The following is a 27,970-nucleotide window of genomic DNA, read 5'->3' as shown; positions in this document are numbered from 1 at the left end:
TGCCAAACACCTGCTGAAAAATCACTAATATCTCCTCTGCCATCATTCCACTAAGCAGAAATTTACCACATAAAAGAAGCATGATGTCAGAGTTAGAGGTTTTGATAAAGAGGTGAAAAGACACTAATTGATTTTCTACAGAGATAAAGAGGACCTGCATTTGGAGCAACAAAGGACATGAGGTTTCACTTCTGCTGGACACAGATAATAGTTTGGTTGGTCTAAGGGTTTTGGCAGCAGTTTTAATAAGGGAATGCTAAAATCATATGGCAGAAAATTATTCTTAGAAATTTGAATCTGCAATTATTATAAGTAAGAATGTAATTTTTGGACAAAGATATTACTGATACTATGGCAAAAACTACAAATACAGAAGGCTCAGATCCTCTTTATAACCACCAGGTGGTGTTCTCTGCCTCAAATTTTATCCCAATACCCTCTTACTGCTCTAATCTTGCTAGGCTCAGATTTATCTTCTAAAAAGACCTTCAGTCCCTTCAAATCCCCAGATTTGCACAGTAGATCTGCTATGTAGCCAATAAACACACAAATGATCCACACACTTCTTTCAGTGGGAGTTAACATAAACACAAAACAGAAAACCTAAATAGATGTGAATGAGGTTCCTTAGCGTGCTGTATGTCTATTTTGGGTTACAGTTTTCATAAAGGAACTCAGGTAAAATCTAAATTATACAGGATTTAAAATGGGACTAAAAGTTAATATTTCATGTTTCTTTACCATTTTCCCTTTGCTCGAGATTCTAGAACTCATAAGATAGTTACATTATATTTGTTTGCTAACAAAATCAGAAGCCAAAAACACTAATTAAAAGGTAGCTGTGGGACTTCCCTGGTGGTGCAGTGGTTAAGAATCTGCCTGCCAATGCAGGTGACATGGGTTTGATCCCTGGTCCGGGACGCAACTAAGCCTGTGCGCCACAACTACTGAGCCTGCGCTCTAGAGCCCGCGAGCCACAACTACTGAAGGCCACACGCCTAGAGCCCATGCTCCACAACAAGAGAAGCCACTGCAGTGAGAAGCCCGCGCACCGCAATGAAGAGTAGCCCCTGTTCACTGCAACTACAGAAAGCCCGTGCTCAGCAAGAAAGACTCAATGCAGCCAAAAATAAAATTAAAAATTAAAAAAGTAAAAAGTTACCTGTGGAATGTTATGCTATTTGCTTCCTGACCCTAAGTCTGGAGAAGGTGATTCCCAAACATCTAAGCTACTGTCACAACTGTGGAATTTCTCCAGATCCCGTTCCAGAGTATTTAACGTCTCTTTGTCTTGGAGGAATACAAGACTAAATCCTGATATTCTGGAGCCACTAACAAGGCCTCAGTATAGAAACACAGGCAATAAAATTTTCATGAAAGGTCAGAGGAAGCCTTCTCTGCTCCCCCTCCCATATCCCTCCTACAACCTTTTCCCAGTGAAATACGGACAGTTCTATCTCAGACACTCAGCCTCCTTTAGTTTTAAGCCACTAGATTTATTAATCAATAACTGCATGCTCCATAAAGGATTCTGAAATTGGAGAAAAGGAAAACACAGGAGAGATACTTATATGGCTGAAAATATGGGAAAATGGTGTTGTTATTAAAAGCATAATCTTTGCAGCCAGAAAAAAAACTTACATTTCGAAGGTCAGCTTCATCAATGATTAGCTGTGTGACCTTCAGAGAGATACTTAAGCTTCCTAAACCCCAGTTTCCTCATCTACAAAATATGTACAATAATATTCACCTCACAGTGCTGAGAATATAGAGGGGTAACGATAAAAGAGAGCTACATATAAGAACATGGCATAGAATGAGATTACTGGAACCCATTTCCCATTCATCTCCTTCATGATAAGAGCATGTTTTGTTTTGTTTTTTGATTAATTTATTTATTTTTGGCTGTGTTGGGTCTTCGTTGCTGCGCCTGGGCTTTCTCTAGTTGCGGCGAGTGGGGGCTACTTTTCGTTGCGGTGCACGGGCTTCTCATTGCGGTGGCTTCTCTTTGTTGCAGAGCACAGGCTCTAGGCATGCGGGCTTCAGTAGTTGTGGCACGTGGGCTCAGTAGTTGTGGCTCGCGGGCTCTGGAGCGCAGGCTCAGTAGGTGTGGTGCACGGGATTAGTTGCTCCGTGGCATGTGGGATCTTCCCCGACCAGGTCTCGAACCCGTGTCCCCTGCATTGGCAGGTGGATTCTTAACCACTGCGCCACCAGGGAAGTCCGACAAGGGCATGTTAACGAATTCATACGTATAAGCCAACACTATGCAACACCACAGAATGCTGCTTGTTAGGAATGTGAGTTCTAGTCCTAAAACGTCAGAATCAAAATCAACGGACTGAAGAGCAGAAAGAAACTTACCCTCGATACAATTTCAAAGTCTTCAGAAAACATGAAATTTTAAGCAGCTTCTTTTATCTCCCTCAATATATTCCTTGAGAATATACTACTTAAACCCCCAGCTGTTCCCCTTTTCTGTTATACGCCCCCGCCCTGCCCTGGTGTCCATACACGCCTCCACTGCACACACAGAGGAAGGTGGGAAGCTGACAGCCATCTGATGTGCCTGGATTCCACAGCACCTGGTACTGTTGCTACAAGGCCAGCCTACTTAAATATGGGATACATGCAAAGATAATCCAATTGTTCCATACACATTGGCCATGGCAACCAGGGAGAAAATGTAAAAGATACCATTCTGAAGTTGAAAATGGAAAGAGACTCTGAGAGGCAATATTTCAAACCATTCTGAAAGCAAAGAGGATGATAGACAGTGATATAAACTGGTAGTGATTAGCACAACATAAGAGCAAGGTCACGGCTAAGTGAACATATTCATCAGGGGCCGACAAGCAGGCTCAGGAAGCATTAAGCAATATTAAAATTAATAAATAATCACTCTGCAATGAGGGATCAGTAAAAATGAAGAACGTATATGGATTTGGCTAATCTGTCAAGAAATCAGCTCTAGTAAGCACCAGCCCAGTATCAGGGAAATCTGGGCTTACACTGACTAGTTACACGCCTTTCGACAAGATTCTCCAGGGCTTATTTCTCCATTTGTAAAATGGAAAGCATATAAATAAATCCAATTTACATTCAACTACTGGATGGCTTCTACATAACCGAGTTAACTACTGATGCCCAGCTGCAAATTTTTCTTGCTGCTGAAACTTCCCCCATCACCAGAGCTACTAGGCCTAGGAGGGTTCTGGGCTTGAGAAATCAGCAGAGAGAAGAGAACTAGAGTTACAGATAGCTTGAAGCTACTATTATACTAATTACAACTTGTTGATCTCTAACCCATGGAGTTCCAAAAAATAAATGTTAAGGGGGAAAAAGAAAACATTGCTAAATCAATGGATACCCATAAGTTAGACCTGCCAGCATCTTGGAGCTGTTGAAAAGCTCTTCAGCAGGAAGGGTGAAGGAAGGGAGAGAAATTCTCTTCCATCTTCCATCCAAGCCCTGTTGAATCTACCTTGGAAACTTTCCCAGAATCTATCCATTTCTACCTAGACCTTCTCATATCTCACCTATAAGCATTCATTTTTTTAAAACGGGCATAAGATTTTTTTGTTAGCTCTTCTTTAAAAATTTTATTGAAATATAGTTAATTTACAATGTTATATTAAGCATTCATTCTTTTAATATTATTTATTGAGTACCTACTATGTGCCAAGCACTCTGCCTGCTAGGTACCAGGAATACAAAGGCAGAGACAATAAAGATGAGATTCCCTATTTCAAAGAGCTCACAGAGTAACAACTAAACAGACTCCCACCAGAATAATCTCTCCAAAACACAAATCTGTACAGATCAGGCCCCCAAATTTAAACTTTTCATGTAGTCTCAAATATAGAGGTGTAAATGTAAATTGGTGCTAATTTTCTGAATGGCATATTCCAAACTTAACTCTCAATCTCTTGTCACAAAACCTGTTCTTCCTCCATTCTCCTCCATCTTAATCAATTACACCTCCATCCGTTCAAACGCAGCAGTCAGAAATTTATACATCATTTTCTTCCTTTTTTTTTTTTCTGCCGTACGCGGGCCTCTCACTGTTGCGGCCTCTCCCGTTGCGGAGCACAGGCTCCGGACGCGCAGGCTCAGCGGCCATGGCTCACGGGCCCAGCCGCTCCGCGGCATGTGGGATCTTCCCGGACTGGGGCACGAACCTGTGTCCCCTGCATCGGCAGGTGGACTCTCAATCACTGCGCCACCAGGGAAGCCCTATACATCATTTTTTATACCTCTCTTCTTCAGTCGCCATATCTACACCATCACCAAGACCAAATACCTCTCAAATCAGTATCTCCTCTCTCCATCTGCAACACTATTTCTCTAATCCAAACGCGCCAGATCTCTTGGACTAGTGCGATAACCTCCTAATTAATGTCTCTCACCGCTTTTACATTCCCTTCTCCTCCAACACCAAAGCAAAACCATTCTCTGCAAAACAGTCAGCTTGAGCTCTTAAAGAAGCAAAAGTGACCTTGTCACTCAGCTGCTTAAAACCTTTCTAGGGAAGCCTGCCTTCTGTCACTGTTGGATTAAAGAACAAAATCCTTAACGTGGTCTCCAAGGTCTTATATGATCTGGCCCATGGCTACTTCCCCATCTTCTCAACTCCAATCATGCCAGCCTTCTTTCATTTCCTCAAAACACCAACATGTTCTTTACTTAGGGCTTCTGGCCTTTGTACACGCAGCTCTCACTGCCTAAAGAGCTCCTTCCCCAACCACTATCCACCCCTTGTAGCCTGGTCAACTCCTATATATCATGAAGGTCTCAGCTGAAAAGCTTCTTCCTCAAAGGAGCCTTTCCTTGGTCCCCCAATCTAAACCAGATTATATTCTCTCTTCCATCTTTTCTTCTGGTTTTTACATTTCGTTATGGAAAATTTCAAACACACAAAAGCCGAGCATAATTAACCAGCAGCTTCAGCAATTATCAACCTCTGGCCAATCTTACTTCAGCTATACTCCCACACACTCAACTCCCAACCTTGGAATATTTTGAAGCAAATCCCAAATATCATACCATGCAATCTGTATATACTTTGGTATATACCTCTAAAAATAAGGACTTTTCAAAGGTTATAGACTTTCACTTATTTTACCCTTTACTTTTTCTAAGTTGTACCATATTTTATCATATATTTATTTGTGTGATTGCTGAACATGTCTTTTCCACTAAACTATAAGTGCCACAAGAGCAGGCAGATCTGTGATGTTCACTGTTACATTCCCAGGACACAGCACAATTCCTCGCACACAGCAGGGAGGCAAAATTTGTTTAAAAATTAATTGAGGGCTTCCCTGGTGGCGCAGTGGTTGAGAGTCCGCCTGCCGATGCAGGGGACACGGGTTCGTGCCCCGGTCTGGGAAGATCCCACATGCCGCGGAGCGGCTGGGCCCGTGAGCCATGGCCGCTAAGCCTGTGCGTCCGGAGACTGTGCTCCGCAGCGCGAGAGGCCACAACAGTGAGAGGCCCGCGTACCGCAAAAAAAAAAAAATAATAATAATAATAATTGAAAGTAACTAAATCCTTTGAACACCACCCACCCCTGCTGTAAGAATTCATCAGGGAAACAACAGGTCAAGTACACAAAGAAATATATTAAGAATGTTCAGTAATATATTAATGTTCCAACAAAAAACATCAACAGATTCCATAAAAGAACTATGATATCACTACTCAGGGAAAAGAAAATTGTAGCTCTTTATTTAATATAGAAACACGTCCACGTTATATTAATTATAAAATACAATTTTAAACAGTATAAACAGAACAAATCAAACCATTTTTGTTTAAGAATGTGAATAAATGTATGCACAGAAAAAATGTCTAGAAGAATATATGTAAAATATTAAAAGCTATTATTTCTGGGTAGTGGGATTGTGAAATATTTATTTTCCTATTTTTTAACATACTCTCTGAATTGTTTGCAATGAACTTGCATTACTTCTGTAATGAGAAAAAACAGTACAGGTATTTTAAAAACAAAACAACAGAGCCATCCATGGCTCCTTACTGGCTGAAAGATAAGTTGAAACTCCTTAGCATGATAATAAAGCCCTTTAAGAGCCCGTGCTTTACACAGGACGAGCAAGTCATCATTCTGAAAAATGTCATGACTCACGCCTCTTTGCCTACACCTTCTTCCTACCTGAAATGGCTTTCTCCTCCATTCCCTGCTCAAAAACGTCAAAATCTAGTCCAATGTCACCTCTTTCTGTGAGGCCATCAAGGGAATAAATCTTGACCTTTGCTATGGCTAAGAGTCCATTGCATGCTTTGCTCTTCCAATACTTAACATCTTATTACAATTAGTTGCTTACGAAACTTTCTTGCCCTAAATAGACAATCAGCTCTGGAAGGCAAGGACCTTGTCCCTTCATCATTTATCCCAAACATTTACCACCATACTTGCAAGTAGTACATACAAAATAAGTATTTGTTAAAGGAAGTCATCAATTAACAAGATAAAAAGCATACAATTTTTTTTCTGTTTTGCAAAATGAAGGGAGAAGAACTTTTCAAACACTTTCAAGGCAAAGATATTACCCAGAAAAGGGATTAGGTTACTTTGGTGAGGCTCCAAAGGCATAACTAGCACCAGTGAGTAGAAGTTGATTTGGGCACACTCTGGGGAAGAATTTCCTAACTCGTAATTAAGGTTCCGTGAAAACAAATGCAGCATATCCAGAAACAGTGGAATCCCAGTAAGTGCAAGTGTTCAAGAAGAGGCCGGATGATCAATTCTCAGGGATGGTGGAGAAATGATCCCTGCACAGTGGGTGGGGTAAACCATGAGCTGTAAAGTCCCTTCTAGTACCATTGTTCTACTGGCTGATTTGTAGGAAATTTTCATGTCCCTTCCTGCTTGAAATTCAGTGGTTCTGAAGGTACAACGTGAAATAATCTATGAAGATGTTAGGTCTTTTTTTTGGCCGCATCATGAGGCATAAAGGACCTTAGTTCCCTGACCAGGGATCAAACCTGTGCCCCCTGCAGGGGAAGCTCGGAGCCCTAACCATTGGACCTCCAGGGAATTCCCTGAAGATGTTAGATCTTGATGAGTCTAAAAATATGAAATCAAATTCAGTTCATGGAGCCTATGATTGGCACTGAAAGCTGGTTTAAATGTGACAGACACGTAAGGAAGAACCTCCATCAACACATTCTGATTTGAAAATAGAAGCAAATTTCTCCTGAACTTGGCCTGTCATTAACTCCAGCATGAAATTCGAGAATCAAAGCAAAGAAGCAGCAGTATTTGTTTTAAGAACAATTCTAACGCTAGGTACCTCAGTTCCACTCATTATATCCCTTCAAACCTTGATTCACTACAAAGAAGAATACACATAAACACCAGTGGCATCTTGGAGAAATTAAGTAGGGCTACTAAGAGGTATGTTTATCAGCCTATTTCCATCTACACAAAAGAGAATTCACCTAGTTCCCTATTCCAAAATAACAATAAACAGTAACTTTGAACCTCTGCAAGTACAAACATTTTAAGGAACCATGAGGCCAAAATAAAAGCTTACTCAATCAACCTCTGCTCTGAGTACGCTCTGCAAGAGAAGAAGTAAGTCCCTCTCCATCCGGTACATCTTGTAAGAATGTTGTTTCCTTTTGTCAAAAAGAGACACTGTCCACGTTCATATATTTGAAAAAGCAGAAGTTAATCTTTTTTTGTTTTTTTTTTTTGCGGTACGTGGGCCTCTCACTGCTGTGGCCTCTCCCATTGCGGAGCAGAGGCTCTGGACGCGGAGGCTCAGCGGCCATGGCTCACGGGCCCAGCTGCTCCGCGGCATGTGGGATCCTCCCGGACCGGGGCACGAACCCGTGTCCCCTGCATTGGCAGGTGGACTCTCAATCACTGCGCCACCAGGGAAGCCCTAAAAGTTATCTTCTTAAATGTTTGAGACAAAACAAATTGAAAGATTTCTGAGATTGATTAGAGAATAAAGGTAAATACTACACCAAGGAATTTAAAATTGGAAGATCAGAGGTGGAAAGAACATTAGAAGTCGGTGAGTCTAACCTTCTCATTAGTCATTGAGATCCTTTTATCTGGTTCCTCCCTAAACAGCTCTGGTACTAAGTCAGTTATGTACCATTTCAAAAGGAAGGCCATTCTACTGTTGGATGGCATTGAATACTAGAGATGCCTTCTTTACACTGAGTCCCATTAATCTGCCTTCTTACCATTTTTACCTCCTGGTGCTACTTCTATACTACTCCCATATTTATATAAAATAACAAAAAATGCAAGATACAGATAGAGGTTTGGAGATTCTAGAAGAAGAGAGCAGCTATTCTACACTCAACTAAAATACAAGCCAGTTGAGCCAACTTAATCCAGGAGGTCAATGACAGAACAGATGTAGCAAACAAACTGCTATGATATCCATGGAGACAAAGCAAAGCAACATTATCCTCCTACCAGGTAACCAGAAAAAGGTGGTTAGTGAAGTAGAACACTGCTGAGCACTCACTGATGAAATAATTAGTTAGTCTACATCTAAACCCATTTCAGCAGATAACTTAAAATGGTCTTTGGGGCTTCCCTGGTGGCGCAGTGGTTAAGAATCTGCCTGCCAGTGCAGGGGACAGGGGTTCGAGCTCTGGTCTGGGAAGATCCCACATGCCATGGAGCAACTAAGCCTGTGCACCACAACTACTGAGCCTGCGCTCTAGAGTCCACGTGCCACAACTGCTGAGCCCCAGTGCCACAGCTACTGAAGCCTGTGCACCTAGAGCGTGTGCTCCGCAACAACAGAAGCCACTGCAAGGAGAAGCCCCCGCACCGCAATGAAGAGTAGCCCCCGCTCGCCGCAACTAGAGAAAGCCCGCGCGCAGCAACGAAGACCCAACTCAGCCAATAAATAAATAAATTCTTTTTAAAATAAAATAAAATGGTCTTTCTCTAAAGACATTAAAGCTTTAACACTAGGAAATCAACAGGGAAGTGGAATGGGGGCTAGTGGGAAAAAAGGAGGAGACATTGTTAATCTTTCTCTTGCCGTTAGCAGTGCTTACAGACAGTGGATTGGCCTTGACCTTGCTCTGCTCTGGAGCGGGGGTGGTGGTGGAGAAAATTAAATACAATTTTTAAAAAGCCTACACAAAGTAATAAAACTAAAACAATAAAACAGCCAAAGGGCCAGCGCTAGAACAAGGCACATGTCTACTGCTGGGTGCAGCAGCTTTCTTAGCTTCTCTATACACTGGCTATTGATTTCCTTTAAATCCTAGGAAAACCGGTACTTGCTCTGAATTAGTCCAGTAACATGCTTGTACATATCTCATGGTATTTACCTGACCCCTGCTAGCCACAAAGCTATGGGCTAAAAGATAATAACTGTATCTCTAAAATTAATTAACTACTCTGAAAAGACTGAAGGAAGGGCAATTAACTTTTAGTAAATTTAGCTCCACATCAATCTTATTTGCCTTATTTATTATTGGAAGGTAAAGGTTTATTGCAGGTTAGGCTCTATCTCTTCCTTTCTGGCTATCCCAGCAGTGGACGGTAACTAATGTATACTTAGGTGATGTTTCTGGTAATAAAGACTACCAAATCAAACAACCTGTATCTTTATTACTCAACTCTATTTCCCAGAATACTTCAGAAGGGAAAGGACCAGGTCCTAGTTTGAACTTTTTTTTTGCCTCTGAAAAGGACATTCTGCCAAGGTATGTGCTGATGATGTCACTGCCCCATTCGAAGACGTGTAATTTAGACCCCCACTGTCAACTGAACTCCAAACTAAGTGTGGCTTAAATTCTTCCATGATCTGGGCCTTTCTAGAATCAATTCTTGTTATTCCTCTTCTTACTTCTATATACCAACAAAGACATCACTTCCTCTAAAACGATGTGTGTAGTTGCCAGCTGCTAGGTTCCAGCCACACAGAGAAATCTGAGAGGGTGACTCTCACCCACAGACACCCAGAGGCCTTTCTCTGATTTGGGGACAAGAGGCAGACTGAGGGGCTCCCGGACAAGGTGAGTCCCTGATTCTACACAGAGGGCCTCCGACTGCCACAGAGGTGTCTTTCCAGCCAGTCCTGGAGCAGCAGCTGTGCAGTACTGCTGGCGGTGCTCTCTAAAAGCCTGAGGCCCAAGTCTCTTGGGGTTTCCCTGGGAGGTTCTGGTATGTGATGCTATGATTGTTTTCATAGTAGAGAGCTGATATATTTTAAAGAGGGGGAAAGAGCTAGCCAAAACATCTTCTGCCCGGGTTGAAGAATCTCATAAAGTCAGTGAGAAGGTTAGACTGATTACACAAGCTGATGCCTGCAGCAGAGGCCAGTCCTCTGACGTTACAAACCTTGAGTATGGCAAAACGTAATAATCTAAACATGTCCACCTCTTTACTTGAGAACACAGTAGATTTTCTTGAAAAATAACTAGAAGTGAGCCCCTAAACTTTCATTTCATGGAGGGATGGTGGCTTGCCTTCAAGGACATACATGGTTACTCAAAGATATGTCAAACTCTCTCCAACCCTTAGTGACTGGTGCCAAAACACCCTAAAAGCGCCTCAGAAGAATGCAGAACAACTTCAGAGGGAAAAAATGGATGGTATGGTTGAAAACACTCATTTTCAGGAAAGCCTAGGATTCCTTTCCCGAGAAGCTGCAGGATGGGGGCAAAGAGTGTGGGAAGTGAAGAAAAAAAAGCTTGAAAACTCAACTACACGGGTGAAATAGGTTGTAAATCATAAAAAGAGCCAGCTAAAAAGATCTATGACAAAAACTGTGCTGGAGAGGACAAATTTACCTGCTCTCTTTAGAGATTATGTGGATCATGGCAATTTGGGATTAGACAAAAAGAATGGATCAGAAAATGGAGACCACCTAGACTATGAGTCAGAAGTAGATTCAAAGAAACTCATCCATGCTGTTACTTAAATGTTTCCTTAAGAAGGCTCGAAGGAGAAAAACAAGGAACATTTTAAAAATTATGTGAAGATGGGCTTCCCTGGTGGCACAGTGGTTAAAAATCCGCCTGCCAACGCAGGGAACACGGGTTCGCACCCTGGTCCAGGAAGATCCCACGTGCCGCGGAGCAACTAAGCCCGTGTGCCACAACTACTGAGCCTGCACTCTAGAGCCCGTGAGCCACAACTACTGAAGCCCGCATGCCACAACTACTGCAGCCGAGCACCTAGAGCCCGTGCTCCACAACAAGAGAAGCCACCGCAATGAGAAGCCCGCACGCCACAACGAAGAGCAGCCCCCGCTCACTGCAACTAGAGAAAGCCCAGGCGCAGCAATGAAGACCCAATGCAGCCAAAAATAAATTAATTTTAAAAAATTATTGAAGACAATCAAATGAAAAGGAGCTTACAAGTCAAATGAGAAATTTCCAAACTGAGCAACCCTCTTTGCAATTTGAATATTCACAGCTTGAAAGTGAAATTCAAAAGCTTCAGCTGAAACTTCAAATAGTGACTGAACTACATCAAGAACATATAATGAAACTTCGCACAAAGTTAATCAAGGAGGGAATTTACTGCTTAGAAGTAAAGAAGAAACTTCCCAAAGTGTAAGAAAATATCAGCAGTGTACTCCCCAAGTGCAACTCCTACAGAAAGCTGGCCAAAGACCTAGAGAGAGAATTGGAAAGAAACATTTCCTTCTATCAAAGACGGATCATGTCCCATGAGAAAAAACCCTCAACAAAGTTGGCTGGCATCTCTGTTGACTGAGAGAAAGCTCAACAAGCTAAGAAAAGAAATGGTCACAGGAGACAAAATTGGCCAAAGCAGGGTTTAAATTCCAGCTTTCCCCCAGGGGCTCCTCTGCCCTGCTATTCAGCAAGCAGAGGCCCGAGAGGGTCAGGGAATCCCTCTCCTTCATCAAGTTCCCAGGGAAGGAGGAGGTCAAACCATGAGGGCTGAGGGACCCAGGGTCATGTCCAGGTTTAATTCCAGAGCAGCCACCTCCTAAATATCCACAAGCATAGCAGGACATCTGCCTAATGTTTTCTGTCTTTAAACGTCCTCTTGATTTCTCTCTTTGGTTAATGGCTGTTATTCAATTGATGCTACATTTGCTTTTACTATAACTCCTAAGATAGGGTTTAATATAATGCTTAAGAATATATTATTTCCACTTCATTGGACTCTCTAGAATTAGACAGCATACCTGCTATACTTTGGCTGCAATAAAAGATCCTCTATTACTTAAAGCATCAACTGAGGTTTGATGTGACCAGGTGGAGGCATTTGAAACAATACAGGAAATGCAACAAGCTGTTATTAAAAATCTATAAATGTAACAATATTTATCCCTACAAATTTTGATTGGTTTTTAAAACAATGTAAAAATAAACAAAAACTAAATAACAACATCCCCAGCTAATCTCAGTACTATTCTTATTGGTTTAGTCCTAAATGCATAGATTAGGGGAATTGACATTTTGCAATTTTTTGTTTCTTGTTTTTAAATTTCTCTTTAACCTCTGTTATTTTGTTTAGCAAATGCTTTGCTGTTTAAATGTTTTAAATTTTTATGAAGTCAAAATAAAAGTTATCCCTTCTAAAAAAAACCAGTATGTTCATAGCTCTTGTCAAATAAATGCTCCCATGAGAGACCAGTATGAAAGTTGCGGTACACAGTGCTGGGCCTCCAAGTGGGAAGCCCCTCTCTTTCTGGAGAATGTTGAGTTCAGCCTGGAGGATGAGGTCTCTGATTATGCCAGTAACCTTAGGAAGAGGCCTGGATGCCTATCCACTGAGAAATGAGTAAAAGAGCCCTAAGTGTGCAGCAGCACAAGAAGGCTAGTTTGGCTTTATCCTCTGGGTCAAGTTCTCTAGAGAGAAAATTGCTGGTGGTGGGTCCTTAGACAGTACCTTTCACATGGAGGAGGACCTGGTGCTGAAAAAAAAAAAAAAAAAAATCAAGCAAGGTAAATAAGAATCTACACTGGTCCTGTGAAGCTAAGGCACGTGACCTCAGGATTCTGAAACAGAACAGGGACTGGGAACAAGCCAAGCGAGGTAGGATCAGAAGTTAAACCTTCAAAGAAAAGGGTGGCTGTTTTTTAGTTTCATATATTTTGTGATAAGTTCCCTTTTTTGTTCCCTCTTTGTACTCAAAGTTCTGAATGGTGTTAACAGGGCTAAGGGAAAAGAATCAAAGGAAGTGATCTGTGTCTATATACGAGCCAGAGCTTTAGAGCAGAGGCAGCAATATAATGAAAGCAATCGATAATCCAGAAGAAGCACCCAAAGAGGGAAAGAGAAGCAGGACACTTTCTGTCTCTACCTGTGGATTCTCTTTCCTGAATTCATGTTTTGGAGGTTCACAGGTTTGACAAATAAGGAAAACTGGACTACTTATACTTTCTGGATCAACTTAATATTGCTCACAAATAGCTCTACGTGGGCTATTACTTCCATTTGCAAAACCTCATTTTGTGAAAATCTTGCTGTCTCCATCAAGCCTTTTTTCCTTCCTCTTCTGACTCTCACAGCACTGTGTCATTCTCCAGTGGCACTCAGCTATGCTTGTTCTGTCGCTGGGTTTTATATTTGTTTTTATTTTGTGAGCTCCTTTAGGTAACAACTGCCTAAGTCAGCATACTTTTTAAAAACCTAGAATGAGTATTTTTCTTATGTGGACTTGAGGTTTGAATCCCTTATTACTCAGAAAACCACACAAAGGTGATTTAAATGTCCTACATAGAAAATTAGGAGGAAGGGTGTCCTTAATGTTCCTTGTATCCTGGTTAGCTCGGATATTTTGGCTCTAGCTAATTTCCTCTGCACAAAGACCCTGCTTAAAGCATTCATGAATAAGCGAGAAGAGTGGTAGCTGAGGCATGGCTTCTCTGAAAAGGGGAGGGAGGAAATAAAAAATAGCTGCTTTCACTGGGGGCAGGAAGGAGATTATTTCATTAGGAGCCAAACAGTGAGACTATCTCAGTACAAACAATTGTTTGGCTTGAAGGCTCCATGTGGCCAATTACTCCGGCAAAGGCTCAGCTGGAATAGAACACGGAGCCTGCCAGGACTGAGGGATAGAGACTGACACAGGCTCAAGTGTCTCAGTCATGGCTCTGGGATCCCAGAGCATCCCAGCAAGGATGCTCATAGAACACACTCTACCCCAATCAGCAAAGAGCATCATTCTGCACCCAACCCAGTCCAGAATGTGGATTGAAAAGAGATGAGAAAAAGATGACAAAAAAAAAAAAAAAGAAAAAGATGACACTGGGGACAATGTAAAGTAATTCAACCTAAAAAGAACATTTTGGGGGTGGGGGAGAGATAAATTAGGACTCTGGGATCAACATATACACACTACTATATATAAGATAGATAAACAACAAGGACCTACTGTATAGCACAGGGAACTATATTCAATATCTTTTAATAACCTATAATGGAAAAGAATCTGAAAAAGAATATATATATATATATATATATAACTGAATCAGTTTGCTGTACACCTGAAACTAACACAATGTTGTAAACTAACTATACTTCAAAAAAATGGTTAAAAATTTTTTTAAATAAAATAAAACCAACATTTTGTAGCAAAAGCATAAGGATAAAACCCAGATCTTATAAGAGAGCTAGAACATTTCAATCACTACCTCAATGGCTTTCATCAGGCTGGGGGTTGGAGGTGTGTAGAGATGGATTGCTGAGCTAACAGCTGGGCAATTATTTCAAAGTCGGCCAGGTGGACCTGACATTTCAAAACTTGACATTATAATTAAACTAATTTCTTATCACCATGACCTCACTTCAGGAAACAGATGTTTAACTCAATTCGCTAGAAGTTATTGTCTTCACTCCCTGGGGACATTTAGTTCTTTATGTTTTTTAAGTTACTTCCCATTAAAGCCTTAGCTTCCTCTTTGCAACAACCAATAGCTTCTCATATTCTGAAAAAAATACTGAAGATGCAAAGTAAGCCTGCCCACTGAGGGGAGGCATATCTTTAGAAGAAGCTACCAAAGAAAGGTGATAGAGCTCTTGACCAATGAGATTGCTCTTCATCCTCCAACCCCAGGACAAGTAATAAGCAGCAGAGAACCAATATGAAAATAGATATTAAAAGTAGCCACATTCAAACAGTACCCCTCTTCTTTCTTTAGAGCTGTGCTTCTCAACTGAAGGAATTTTCCCCCCAAGTGGCAATGTCAATGTCTGGAGACATTTTAAGTTGTCACAACTGGCAGAAAGTTGGGGTGCTACTGGCATGTAGTAGGTGAGGCCAAGGATGCTGCTTTACCTCCTATACAGGACAACCTCTCAACAAAGAAGTATCCGAAACATCAATAGTGCTGAGAAACCATCTTGAAGCCACTTAGTTTGAAGCGTGTGAGATATAAGAATATGCCAATCCTGTGGAAAAGCTGTTTCTCTTGTTCTGTAACAGAGAGATGAACATTCTGATACAGAATTCCAAAACTGGAAAGAACCTTAAGGATTATCTATTCCAAGCACAGCTGGAGAATCTAAGGCCCGGGGAGGTCAAGTCATTTACCCAAGTTCATAGAAGAAATCATCAGCTGGACTGGAATGAGAATCATCTTTCTACACCCCAAATGTGTGTTATACATAGTAGATGCTCAATAATAGTCCCTAAATTGATATCCTATTCTTCAGGGGTTCTTTTCTCTTCTCACACACACATTCTCTGCTGCTGGAAAGCCCAAGGCCTGAGCTTGTGTGTGAAGGCTCATCCACACCCCTTCCCAGCCACGTTCCTCTTCCTCAGAGGAAGCCCAGGAGTGGAGGAGAGCGAAGAACAAGAAGCCAGGCAGAACTCATTTTTCACTTGTTTGAAGGGGAGCTCGTGCTTTTCACACAGGCAGAGAGAGGCTTTACACAAAACCTTCCGAGTCAGCAAATGAACTCTTGTACAAGACCACAGACGTGTGAACTTCTTCCTTCCACGACGGTGTGCAGCTTTCCCAACACATCAGAGGAGCCCCAACCAATGGCAAACAGATGGAAAACCAGTGAGAGTTTAACTGAATCACAACCGTATCCAAAAGCTAGAGAACTTTCATCTCTATAGAAAGAGCAGAATAGAAATGAATTCTGGGACCAAAATACAGATGGTTAGTCCAGGGACACGCAGAATGTTAATCATCAAAACAGCCCTGGCTTAAGGGAGCAGAGCAAAAAGTGGAGATTTGCCCTTTCAAAAGAAGATATTCACTATGTTCCAAAAGCCAGGTGTTTCAGAATTGGGTATAATGAGGTACGGGTTGGAAGGTATGGTGCAAGTGGGCGGCACAAAGATGCCAGCCGTGTGGATAGAAAGTTCCTGCAAAGGGGACATTACGCAGAGGAACTCAGAGCAAGTCTCTTGGGGAAAAAAAATCGCGGCTTCGAAAGAGCCAAAGCAAGGTTCTTCAAATTAGACAAACCTGTTCCAGCAGGAACAAGGGGAGCTTCTAAAAGTGTTGCAAGGTTATGATTAATCTCTACAGCAGCTGAGGACAGTGTCTAAATATTTACTCCCAGCCCACAAAAAGGCTAAAGGACTGCTATTTCAGCCTCCCGTTTTACACTCCCTGCTCCATTTCCCCTAAAATGGTGGGGAACCTCCTGCGGAAAGGGCAGAATACCAACTCTGCGACTGGCTCCAGCTTTCAAGGTGGTACAGATGCCAGAGCACACAAAAGAGATGGTGCTCAGAAGCAACTGCCACAGAGCAACCTTGAGATTCACCTGCTCGGCTTCCTGCAACGTCACAGAGCTTCAAATATCTGAGTTAAGAGTACGAGGGTGACTTTCAAAAAACTAAACAAGATTATGATCTGAACACACATAACTAAATAGCGTTCACGACGGAGACACAGACACTATGTACCCGATGCTGTGCTTTAGCTAACAGGAAAACACGGGACTCAGTCCCTCTCCTCATGGAATTCACAGTCTAAGGAAAGCTTTGTAAAACAAAAACAAAACACAGTGGCTCTTATTCCCCTTTCCACCAATGTGGGGCTTCTAATCCTCCTTCTCAGTGGACTGAGTTTAAGTGAAGGAGGCCTGTACGAACAACATAAGATGCTGATCAACGGCCCAACAGTATTTCCACATACCAAGTATATAACGTGGAAATTGCACGTGAGATATAAGAATATATCTTGGCCCATCTTGCTGTGATCACGTCCCATAAATCTGTTCCTTACGGTCAAGCCTGGATTCTCCCCAGCTCTCTGTGCTCCTTGTCTCAAATGTCCACTGCCATGAGGCAGTTCAAAATGAACTGCCCCCACGGCAAGGCCATCCCTACATGGGCTCAACCCAGAGGACTCCCTGACAACTCCTTAAAATTAGAGGGCCCACATAACTACTCAACTCTGAACACATAAATAACCCATTAGTCTCACAGCAACACAAAAATTCACAATGTCTCATTATCTTATAACACTGAAAAATTAAGACCCAAGGGTCCAACAATTGGGCAAGAGTTAAGTAATGATATATTCAAACAGTGGAATACAATAAAGGCATTTAAATGTTTTTAATGTCATGAAAAATGCTTATGATAAATGTTAAGCAAAACAATAATGATACAAAATTATAATAGTATAAGCTGAAATAAAAAATGGGTGATAAGGATTATATGAAATACCTTCTGCATCATACTTTTTCATACTTTCCAATGATTTTCATCACAAATATGAATAACTTTCATAATGAGAAAAAATAAAGTTTTTGTTCTTTAAAGAAAAGCATTTAATGATGCTTAGCTAATAAGCACAACTGGTCTGGGAGTCTGTTCCTATGGTAACAATTTTTTTTTTTTTCTTTTTGGTCATCCAGCATGTGGGATCTTAGTTCCACGACTGGGGATCAAACCCCCACCCCCTGCAGTGGAAGCGAGGAGTCTTAACCACTGGACCGCCAAGGAAGTCCCTTTTTTCCCCTTATATGCATAAGAAGTCTAATGAAACTGAGCCTTATTTTTACTCTGCCCTTGATTTGAGTCACTTGTGCCTGGTGCCTATTCACAGACTAGGCTCAAAACCAAGTCAGAATGCTCAGAGGAGGTGATTTGGAATCTTCCTGATTCCAATGTTGTATTTAATGATGCTTCCTTTCTCTCACATAAAAGCTAGTAACGTTAATAATAGCACTCACACTCTACGAAAGACCTTTGCTCAAAATTCTCCTCGGTCTGAAACAGTTCCTCCAACCCAACCCCTCACATCTACCTTCAGAGAGACAAAGTCCCCAGTCCTTACAGCTATTATTTCAATAAAAATGCTTTCAGCACAGCAGAAGAGCCTGAATCTTTTCTTTCTTTCTTTTTCAAATCAGCCGTCACACAAACTGGTTTCCATTAGGTCCGTTGTTGCCAGCTATTTTGAACACAAGCATCATGATAAGAACAGGGAGTTTCCTTCCTATTTCTCATCAGAGGGCTTGGGTCAGTTATAACCCAAGTGGTAAAGTATCAATAAGAAAAGACACCAATGCCCCTTCCCTCACCAGCATATGATATTACCAGTTCACATGGAAAATTCTGTAAGAAATTATTTTTTGAAGGCATTAGAACAAAAACCGTCTAAACAATATTAAGACAAAGTTTTTAACTCAAGGCTTGAAACACTAGAGATCTCATTTCTAAATACACACACACACACACAGAGGGGACTCACACTAAGACAAGAAAAGAGGAAGAAGTTAAAATTTACTCCGTGTGCACTTCAGGAAGTAACATTGTAGGATTAACATGTAAACTCACATCTAAAGGTATAAGCTCTGATATAGAGGCATGGGGATTTATGGTCTTCCCATCACTAGCAACTGCTGTGAAAGACAGTATGGCTATTTGCAATAGAGGAAAAGAAAAGTTCTCTATTTTTTCACATCTCTGTGCTGGGACAGGCTTATCAGCTACAGCTGACAGTAGGTCTCTCTTCCTCCTGTATTTGCTCTACTATTTTCAACACATGATAAAATGAGTAAGTTACACATTTGTTTTTTGGGTGAGGAGAAATGACATGAAGCCTGAGGGATCCAGTTCTCATTGTTTCCGATTAAGACATTTCTTTTTGAAAGTTTTGACTTGAAATTAAATAAGGATCAACAGAGCATTTTCCAAGTGGGCTTATGAAGTCCAGTACTTTCTAAATAAACCATATCCTACAGGTATGTAAAAATCAAACCAGAATACCCGTAGGAAATATACAAATGGGGAAAAGAGGGCTACAGTCAACAAAAATGGTCAGAAAACTACTTAACATTACTTGAAAATGAAAACGAGCAGCAATAATAAAATCCCAGCAATATGTTACAAAGGTGGGATTCCAGGGCGTTTCAGCCACACAGGAGGGAGCATGGGGGTCAAGGGGAGTGGTGGACAAACTGAAGACAACCTCCAGGGCAACCTTACACTGATGGATGGCCACAGATGAAGGCAGATTTGGCTCATCTCTGGGGTTTTTCACTGGGAAGGGACCTGCAGTTCAGCCATCAATGGACCAGCATCCACAAAGCCTGTGGGGAAATACAGGATCCAGAAGAGTGGGGTAGGGAAGGAGAAAGTTTGGAAAATGGAAAAGTCAAATAGTGAAGTCAAAAGTAGTGAAATATTGTAATTGTTAAACATGAGGCTTCAAAAACGCATAGATGTACCTCTTAAGGTAAAATGGACTGCATGGGAACAACTGGTACTCTGGGAAGCAGGCTGATACGCTTTTTACAATACCAAATTACATTTCAATCACATCTGCGAATTATAGCAGTACCTGCTAAGAGGAAATTAATTTTTGGAGAAAACAGAAAAAGAATGAAACCTATGCAATTTTTTTTTTTTACCATTGGTAACTTTACTCAATGAAGGTTCCTTATCCATAGCTTCTGTGGAAAATAACAGCCTAAAGCAAACATACTCACACTCCACTGAAAACCCTTGTTGGCCTAGTTCCACCAATTCCATTAACGTGGCAGGCGCCCAAAGGCAGGTGACCTGATTGACAAAAAAAGCACTTCTAGAAAGTGCTAAACTTGTATCACGTAACTCATTAAACACTTTATAATCAAGGAGAAAACTAGTAGCCATAACTTGAGAAGCTTTGTCTTTAAATGGAGCAGCAGCAACCTTCCAAATAAGACAAAATACTTTTTATTTTTCAGGTTCAGTATAGAAGATAGTATGTCCAGTGATCTTACCTCTCTCACCCAGTGGTAACCGGACTGAATCAGGGGGCGGGCGGCACGGGCAAACAGATCAAACTATTTAAAAAAATACGTGGCACAAGGAAAACTTCCTTAACTATCAAGGAAAGTCTAATCTGTACCAGGTTTTAAGGCTGCAATCCTCAAAACTCTCTTTGTACATCTTAAGTGTTACTTTGTTACTCAAAGCTTTTAGTTGTAGATGGGACAAGCTCAGTGCATACACATCATGCTTAAGGCTTCCCAGAATTAACAGGGTGGGAACTTATTTTCTGAGTAACCAAACGATAAATTGTCCTGGTGGAGACCAAAAGTCAAATACAGATTCCACAGAATCCGCACATCCTAATTATATAGGCAATGCCTATATAAAACTTATATTACTTGTTACACGACTATACAAAGTTACATTACTTCCCAGGACTAATTACTGTTCTGGCCAACAGTTAAGATCCTAGATCCTTTTGAAGCACAAGAGGTTATCTGCCTGAAAACCCTTCTTATTGCTTGTCCAAAATAACTGTTTACTTACAAGGAGAAAGAATTACATCTTGGAGATTTAAGTGCCTTTGTGCCTTTGCCTGTCTCAGCTTGGATCCTCCCCTTGCTCTACACTATCACAGGGAACTACATCCCCCAGGCTCCCTTGCCAACTGATTTACGAGTAAGTTCCACCAATGGGAGGCACTGACGAGGAAAGGCAGGAGAAGGAGGGAAGCCAGGGTAATGCTCTCTATCTTACTTGGTCCGAGTTCCAGCTGCCACCAGACAGCTCTTCTTTCCAGGCTTCTAGCTCACAGCAGATGGCTCAGGCTTCTAGCCTTTGGTGACACCAGCACCTTCTAATTTCCTTAGGGGCCTGGGAGCTCCCAGGTGTTGCCAATCTCTGGGTTGTCTCACCACCCCATTGACCTTCTTGGCTCTTGTATCACCTATGGAAACTATTCCATATTAAATTCCCTCTGCTTGTACTACCTACAGTGCTTTCTGTTTCTCTGAAGGGTCCCTACCTTTAAAATATATTTTAAAACTTAGATTTCCTAAGAATTACACAAACATTCAGATAACTCATAAAGGATTTCTTCTAATAAGAAACAAAGGATTTATACTGTTCAAACAAATACTTACTGAGAGCCTGACCTGTGCCAACCATTGTTCTAGGTGCCAGGAATACTATAGTGAACAAAACAGGCACAAACCCCCTGCCCTCATGGAGCTTACATTCTAGTGGATGTGTTAACTGTAGCAAGTTACAATTTTAAGAAGTTAACTAGCAGAGGAATATTTCTTTAACAATAGAGGAATTTGGTAAAAGTGAATTAACTTTAAGGGGCTCTACTCTACATAGACTTGGTTCCTACCTTTTCAGTGTGGTATGCTGAACTGTCACACTCCAGGGGCCAACACAGAACTTCTTCAAAGTTAGTATCTACTTAAACTGGCCACTGGCTCAGACAGAAGTATAACTGTGGTAAGGATTTACGCAGACACAATGACAAAAGTTAGGCACTGTATGCTTAGAATGTAAAACACATTTGTGTTTTATGCAGATTCTTGTTGGGCGTCTTTTTCACAGGGGATATCATTTGGAGGAATTGAGTCTGAGTCCACTTAATAAGTCACTTTATCTCTTCCTTATGGCACAGGTAGCTTTCAACATAACATACAAAGCCAGCTGCAATGTTCATAATGAGTAACGTGTTGTGGTCTCCAGCTGCATGACATTATTTCCAAGATGGAATTTTCAGGCAGAACAGAAACCGACAATGACTCATGTGGTGAACAGTAATATAGACAGCTGTGCCCAAGAAAGCTGCCACCTACATACCATAATGACATCAGATGAAAAATGCAGAAAGAAGGAAATTTCCTGATTTATTTAAAAGCAATAGATTTGTTGAAAGGTATACTGAGAGATGTGGCTGCGACTGCCTGTTTACACATCCTAAGCACTGAACAACCAAGGGCACACTCAAACATTCAACACTCTTAGACTGCTTGAGTATGAGAGCGTGCTCAGCCCCAAAATTCAACGTCATCAACTCCAGAAATGGCACGACATCTACTGCTGACATTTCACTAGACTTCTCTAAGACAGTTTAATGTACTCATGAGGGTACACTTCCATGGAGATCTAGTGGGTACAATACTCAGACCTTCCTTACTACTCAGCAGTTAGAGAACATTTCATGTTTGCAATATTTATAATTCCATTTGAGTAGCAGGTGGGCTTCCAATACTAGGGGCTTCTTACACAACAGGGAGTCTAAAGCATATTCGTAATCTCAATGCCATACAGCAAGTCAACTACAGAGCTAGAATTTTAACCTTATGAGTCTCTGCCTACCTTATCCCTTGCCAATCCCCAACATGTAGTGAGAATATACTAAATAATCTCACACACACACACACGGTACAGCACATCTTGGCTACTGCACATTCTGCTTCCTCTGCCTGGAATGCCCTAAATTCACCTGACAAAGTCATGCTTATCATTCAAGACATAGCCTACTCGTCTCTCTGAGCCATGACTTCCTAGGCAGACTTTCTTGCTGTCTTCAATGCTTTCATCTCTCCCTGTACACAATCCTACAATGATAATTACTACATTACATCATGTATCTGCTTACACATCTGCTTGCCCATTAGACTATAAAATCCTTGAAACCAAAGGCCCTATCTTTTAATCTACATGTCTTGGTACAGTGTCTGGCACAAAGCAGGTGCTTAAGAACTATTTTCTGAATGAATATATATAGTGTGGGATTGTACTCTCAGGCTTGCAAAGAGTTCTTAAAAGATAAGGCATTTTGTACTATCTATCCCACTGCCACTGGATAATGGCAAGGAGAACGAATAGGAAAGTATCTCCCAGGGAACAGGTTTAACAAGTTAATATTAAAAGACAACCTAGTATGTACATAATAATTAAATGTTGAAATTTATGAATACTTTTATGAATTTAGATAATTTTTAAATATTGTTAAAATTTGGTGAACTAAAGAGTAATGTAAATAAAATAATTCATGTTTCAAATGGGAAAAAAAAAAAGACAACCTAATGGGGACTTTTATAAATTACTTTCAGTAAAACTGTGTCAACCTGACTACAACCGTCAGAGTTAAGGTAAAAAGCCAGAAAGTTATTTGATTTTGGCTGGAGAAGGGTATTTAACAACCAGAGATGGAAGGAAAATTCCTTCTGTTGTCCAGATCTGATGCAATTAAAAAAAATCTCTTAAGAGGTGCCACAGATACAGCTAAAATAATTAAAAATTGATAGGAATGTTCATTTCTAAGGAATGATATTTAACAAGCAATGATTTAGCTATTGACAGAAAACAAAAGTAAAGCAAAGCTAGAGATTAATTTACCAGAGTTAAAATTTGGGACTAATATTAAAAAAAAAATGTCTACAGAAAGATTCCCTGGTCTAACCTTTCATACCGCTTTGAAGAGTCAGGAAACATCCAGACATCCTCAAGGATACCATAAAGTCCTATAGGAAATGGTTTTGGCTTAAAAACTCGGTGGTTTTTTATTTGGTGAGTTATTCAGTGAGTCATTCTAACTGTGGCTTCCAGTAACTAGAGTATTTAAGGGAATAAAGTCTGAAAGTGAAATGAATAAAATCAAGATAAAATAAACAAGTTCAGCAATGGTAATAATAAATAATGCCTACGTTTGTGTAACACTTTAGTTTACGACGCATTTTTATTTTTCAAATGAGGAAAATTAAACTGAGAAAGGTAGTGTGCTGAAGGTCACAAAGCTAAAATAATCAGAGTAATGGAGTTTAACTGTATGTTCCAACATCAAAAGTCTACAGCTCTGATTCTTTGCCACCTGAAAGGTGAGCCTACCTGTGCTATGGATGGGCCTAGGACACTTTCTAAGATGACTTCAATGAGAGTAACTGTTTCCAAATCACTTACGCATATCTTTCAACTTAATACCCTGAAAGAATGGGGACGCTCTTTAATGTGCATGGAGAGGGAACCTCCATGCCCTCCACGTTATACTGTGGACTGAAAAATGCCAGGTGCCATGAACTGTGGGCAACATGCTACTATTTGCATAAAAACACTGAAAAGAAATATATTTAAATGTAGTTTTTTTTGTCCATGCATATACTGTCTCTTAAAAGTCACATAAGAAATTACTAACAGTGGTAACTTGCAGAAGCACTGGAAAATGGTGGCTAAGGGATCAGGGACAGGAACACAACTTTTCACTGTACATATTCCCTTTTGAACTTTTTGAATTTTGAACCACATGAAAGTGGTTTTGCAAAGAGTGAATTGAAATTTAAGAATACATAATGGGAGTTGGAACAAAGGCAACGGTTAGGTGATTCAAAGTGAAACATTTCAGAAATGGGATGTAGCAGAAGAACAGAGAAGTAAAAAGGTATTACAAAGTTTTTGTCAGACTCCAGAATTCCATGTGGTATTTCACAGTTAGAAGTAAGTATTCCTCAAGACCATCAAACTTCTTCCATTCTAATTCTTTGCTCATTAAACAGCTCTCAATTTTTCACTAACCTTGATACTGAGAAAGGAGTGTCCCAACAGTGTATACAAGTATTCAGGTCATCAGAAAGGTAGATCCTTTCATCGTAAATAAGATAGTGTCCAGTTTAAACAAGTCTTTTGTTGTTCCGCAGCATGTGGGATCTTCCTGGACCAGGGCTCAAACCCGTGCCCCCTGCATTGGCAGGCAGATTCTTAACCACTGTGCCACCAGGGAAGTCCTAAACCAGTCTTTGACGAGGTTGATTAGGGGTTATTCCAGGCACACTGATAAAATATGCAACTGCAGAGCTAAAGACTAAACCTTAGACCAGTATAACCCCACCAAGGGTCTATCCAAAAATGGGACCTGGCCTCAACTAGATGGAATTAACCATTAACATATCTGAAATTTCCAGTAAGTTTGTCCTCTGTTCTTCCACAACTTAAGTCAGTCTAAAATTTTACCCTAAAGGTCACAATAACTTAAGGGTTTTGGGTGATGAAACCACATCTTTCAGCCTAAAGCAAGTCACAGCATTTTTTTAAAGGCAATACCAAAGCAGCCTCCGTTCCCACACAGAAATTATTTCAGTGCCTTAGAGGTACCGGAAACTGGTGAGTCTTACACTCAAGAGAGTTAAAAAACCCCAGGACCAACAAAACTTGTACTATACAAAGAGAACACATGTTTATTCTCTATTCTGATGTTCAAATTACATATCTAAAGATAATATCATTCTTAAATCAGTTTAAGATTTTTTAAAAAAAGATTTATTGCCAGAGTTATTTTGGAACATTACAAAAATACCTGCTCAAAGGTCTGCAGTTCAGGGCTACATCATCTGATTTTATATTAATGGATTAGCAAGCAGTCACTCACCAGGTCCTATACAATTAAGCTGTCAGTTTTCTAAGGAAGAAAGGACATGAGACCTACAGATAAATACTCAAGTACAAACCTCATTTTAGCTTACAGCTTTAAAATTCCTCCTCCCACTAAGTGTATTATTATTATTTATTTTTACCAGAGCTTAACAGCTAACTTAATCTACAGATGCAAGTGTCTCTTCCTTCCATGGTCTGACATTTGTCCACATGATGATTACAACAACTAAAATCAGGAAAAAGGAGAGGGAAAATGAGTAAAAGGAGTTCAAAGAGTGGAAGGGGCTAGTTAATTCACAAACTGGATAAACTGAGGCCACAACAAATGTCTTAACTGAAAGATGACTGACTGACACATTGTCATCTCCTTTTTAATACAATGGCCGAGTCACTGAAGCCACCAAGCCAAAATGTAAAGCTAATTTGTGAAAAGAAATTGTTTCAGAAACCAGAATTCTACTATCAAGAGCAGTTAATAAAGTTTACAAACCAGCAGTTACTAGCTCTCATTAAGAATGAATTGAGGGCTTCCCTGGTGGCGCAGTGGTTGAGAATCCGCCTGCCGATGCAGGGGACACGGGTTTGTGCCCCAGTCCAGGAAGGTCCCACATGCTAAAAAAAAAAAAAAAAAAAAAAAAAAAAAAAAAAAGAATGAATTGACTAATGTTTTATTACCTGATCCCCAGTAATTCTGTTGATAAAGAGCAACGGAAAATTTGGAGGAAGAAGTGATGAATCAACCTCTCTTCCATATGTTATGTTTTATAGGAATATGAGTAAGTATAAGAGTGGTATGCAAAATAGGGGATGGGGGTGGTACTAATCATCAGAATGGCATCTGACTCCCCAAATGTAGCCATGCTCACTCCAGTGGGTTGCTTCACTGTGACTCAAGATCTGTCAACTGAGGACACAAGGGAATTTGAGTAAAACCAAGAGACAGACTCTTAAATTTTAAACCGAATCTTCCAATAGATCTAGCACAAGATCTCACAAGAGTCAACTATAAGAAATTAACTTGCTCAAAGTAAATTGATTCTAAAGTACTTTTTAAAATGAATTATTGCCAATGCAAAAATTCAGGAGAGAACTCTGGGGACCTGCTTTCCTAATGGCAAATGCCATTTATCCATTGGTAAAGGGTACTAAAATATAATACGAGGTGTCCAAATTAAAGTTTCTGTCTCCTGTTCTCCTTAAACAACCTTACTTCTCGGACTTCGCTGGTGGCGCAGTGGTTAAGAATCCGCCTGCCAATGCAGGCAACACGGGTTCGAGCCCTGGTCTGGGAAGATCCCACATGCCATGGAGCAACTAAGCCTGTGCACCACAACTACTGAGGCTGCGCTCTAGAGCCCGCGAGCCACAACTGCTGAGCCCGTGTGCCACAACTACTGAAGCTCACGTGCCTAGAGAACGTGCTCCCAGCAAGAGAAGCCACCACAATGAGAAGCCCGCGCACCGCAACGAAGAGTAGCCCCAGCTTGCCGCAACCGGAGAAAAGCCCGTGTGCAGCAATGAAGACCCAACGCAGCCAAAATTAAAAACAAAAAACAAAAACAAAACCTTACTTCTCTAAAATAAAAGGTAATTAAGTGAAAGCGTCAATTAAGCATATACTTCCTTTCTCAATATTGATAAATATAAATACATTTGAACCTTTGTTATGTACTATACGCCCAACATGCTATATGGCAAACAATCCAGGCAGATTCACTGCATTATGAACAAAAGTAAATTAACAATAGCTCCCAAAATATATCCCTTTCTACCCAAACCAAAAAGAATTTTCCCAACTTCTCCAATTTATATTCCAAAGAATTCAGAAAGAAAATAAGGAAACAAAATATTTATAATCTATCAATTTCGAGTGCAAATATTTCACTAATAACCAAGCTTTCGTAGCATACTGATCTGTAATTGTATCAAATCATGAATCTTTGAGGGCACAGAAAACAAAGACTAAATGGCTCTGCCAATCTACAATGGTCATATTTCATCTTTAGAAGGGTGATGGCCATGAAAGCAACAAATTCGATGTATCCCTTGCTTCCTCCTCCGCACTGATTAAACCAATCCTGCACTACAGACAGTCTGCTAGTTTCTGCCACCACACACACATCAGGCCTTCAACACACTCCACAAGCCAGGGCTAGGCTGTCTAGAAGTCCGCACTGTGTCACTGCATAAGGCAGTTCCCCCCTCCACACATCCAGAAAGAGGAAAGCCACCTAAGCGCTCTGTCAGATCTCAGCAAGGCTGTAAAATGACAGATGGAACTGCTAACCAAATAGCAGGCAGCGACGCTCACCACCTTTAAAAATCATTTAAGCAGTTTTCCTCCCCGTCATCTCGCTTCTCCCCGCCCCCACCCCCACCCTCGCGCG

The 27,970-nt window shown here is 40.8% G+C and overlaps 1 protein-coding gene across 2 annotated transcripts in view; it reads right to left on the bottom strand.

Moving 5' to 3' along the window:
• SMAP2 (small ArfGAP2) overlaps window positions 1-27,970 on the bottom strand; it is a 47,682-nt gene that overhangs the window by 18,819 nt on the left and 893 nt on the right. Inside the window, exon 1 of one of the 2 annotated variants that reach the window (XM_024738794.1) lies at window positions 7,560-7,678. The exons of the other annotated variant lie outside the window; for it this stretch is intronic. The gene's annotated coding sequence lies outside the window, so the exon portion shown is untranslated. Of the gene's footprint in view, window positions 1-7,559; window positions 7,679-27,970 lie in introns of those variants that run through there. 2 annotated transcript variants of the gene reach the window in all.

Source organism: Neophocaena asiaeorientalis, unplaced genomic scaffold (genome assembly GCF_003031525.2).
Source record: "Neophocaena asiaeorientalis asiaeorientalis breed wild unplaced genomic scaffold, Neophocaena_asiaeorientalis_V1.1 scaffold106, whole genome shotgun sequence".
NCBI classification, from domain to species: domain Eukaryota; kingdom Metazoa; phylum Chordata; class Mammalia; order Artiodactyla; family Phocoenidae; genus Neophocaena; species Neophocaena asiaeorientalis.
Note: the sequence above shows the minus strand (reverse complement) of the source record. Positions and strands in the feature narration are given on the sequence as shown.